Raw genomic sequence first — 2,307 nt, 5'->3', positions numbered from 1 at the left:
AACTCAATGAAGCGGTGGACGTGATGAACCGGGGCCTTGAGGCTGTTAAAGACTGGATGAGAGCTAACAAACTGGTGCTCAACCCAGAAAAGACCGAGTGGCTGTTGTGTTTTCCTCCCAAAAATTCGGCTAACGTTCCATCAATCAGGCTGGGGGGGGCAAAATTTATACCCCTCAGACAGGGTCCGCAACTTGGGAGTCCTCCTGGATCCACAGCTGAGTTTTGACCACCATTTGTCGGCTGTGACCAGGGGGGCATTTGCCCAGGTTCGCCTGGTGCGCCAGTTGCGGCCCTACCTGAACCGGGAGGCTCTCACAACAGTCACTCGAGCCCTTGTGATCTCTAGGCTGGAATACTGCAATGTGCTCTACACGGGGCTGCCCTTGAAGAGCATCCGGCGACTTCAGCTAGTTCAGAACGCGGCCGCGCGAGTGATCATGGGCGCACCACGGTTCGCCCATATAACACCGATCCTCCGTGAGCTGCGCTGGCTGCCTGTTGATCGTCGGGTGCACTTCAAGGTCTTACTTACCACCTATAAAGCGCTCCATGGTAGTGGATCTGGCTATCTGAGAGACCGCCTCCTGCCAATTACCTCCCTGCGTCCCATCAGATCGCACAGGGTAGGCCTCCTCCGAATTCCATCCGCCAGTCAGTGCCGACTGGCGACTACGCGGAGGAGAGCCTTCTCAGTTGCAGCTCCGACGCTTTGGAACACCCTCCCCGTGGAGATCCGCACCCTCACCACAGTCCAGGCCTTCCGCACAGCCCTCAAGATCTGGCTATCCCGTCAGGCCTGGGGATAGGATTTATTCTCACCCCGCCCGAATGTTGAGTGAATGTTGTGTTTTTATGGTTAATTTCTTTATTCACATTTTTTTTCTTTTTTCTTTTAAGTCTTGTCTTGCACTCCCTTCCCCCCATTGTTGTAAGCCGCCCTGAGTCCCCTCAGGGAAAAGGGCGGCATATAAATGCTCATTAAAATCTAAAAATCTAAATTCAATACTTTCTCTTTCCCTCTTTTGAAGCCTCTGATTTCTCACTCCTGACAGTCATGGCATATGATAGCTATGTTGCCATTTGCCATCCATTGCATTATGAGATGGTGATGAATTGGAAATACTGTACTAAGATAGTAATTCTAGTGTGGGTTACAGGTATTCTCTATGGAATGTTGCATACCAGTGGCACTTTTTTCACCCTTTTTTGTTCTAATGTGGTCAACCAATTTTCTGTGAAATTCCACAGTTGCTAAAACTATCTTGCTCTGGCAAAAATCGACTTGAGGCTGGAATTCTTGTGGCCAGTATCATTGCTGTACTATGTTGTTTTACTTTTATAATTATATCTTATGCAGTGATCTTCAAGGCAGTGTTAAGAATCCCTTCTGAAAAGGGAAGGCAAAAAGCCTTATCCACTTGCATTCCCCATCTTACGGTAGTGTTTATGTTAGTATTAAGTGGAAGCATCGCCTATCTGAGACCTTCTTCTAACACTCCATCTTACTTAGATATTGGATTGACTGTTCTGTATGCCCTTCTTCCACCCCTGTTCAATCCAATCATCTATAGTATGAGAAATAAGAATATCAAGTGTGTCCTTTCTAAACTGTGGAGATTCTGACAAATTCTTTTTGACATTGTTTATATTCTATTCAATTTTTTAAAAAAAATTCCTCTCTTTTTATTTACTCATGTGAAAATATGATATAATGGAGGCAAAGTTTAGCCAATGTCCTGCCCATATAATTCCTGCTAATGTACTTTACAGATGCTAAATGTGGATGTTTGGCAGCTCTGGCATCCTACACACTAATCATTCCTTATGTTTAGTGAAGTGAATATCAAAGTGTAATGTGATTGGGGGAAACAGGTAACAATAGCAATAGCACTAAGATTTATATACTGCTTTACAGTCCTCTCTAAGGTTTTTAGACAGTCAGCATATTGCCGCTCACAAACTGGATCCTCATTTTACCCACCTCAGAAATATGGAAGGCTGAGTCAACCTTGAGCCAGTGAGATCCGAACTGCCAAAATGCTGGCAGCCAGTCATCAGCAGAAGTAGCCTGCAGTAATGCATTCTATTCACTGTGCAACTGCAGCTCATAGTAAAATGCAGAAGCAAAATGCCGAGGAGGTTTTAAAATGTTATATTTTTCATGTGTTTTCCTGTATGAAATGGCTCTCCTCTAATGCTGGTCCCACTAATGCTTTAAGAAGAGACTGGACTCCTGCCTGAAGACCTCCAAGGTCCCTGCCAACTCTATTCTGATTGATTGATTGGTCCATAATATGGCTAGCTAA

At 45.1% G+C, this 2,307-nt stretch overlaps 1 pseudogene; it reads left to right on the top strand.

Moving 5' to 3' along the window:
• Positions 1-1,055: 1,055 nt before the first annotated feature.
• On the top strand, positions 1,056-1,624 carry LOC116521500 (annotated as a pseudogene).
• The last annotated feature ends 683 nt before the right edge of the window (positions 1,625-2,307 follow it).

The sequence above is a fragment of the Thamnophis elegans genome, chromosome Z, assembly GCF_009769535.1.
Source record: "Thamnophis elegans isolate rThaEle1 chromosome Z, rThaEle1.pri, whole genome shotgun sequence".
NCBI lineage: Eukaryota > Metazoa > Chordata > Lepidosauria > Squamata > Colubridae > Thamnophis > Thamnophis elegans.
The sequence above is the reverse complement of the archived record's forward strand: the minus strand, read 5'-3'. Positions and strand labels throughout refer to the sequence as shown.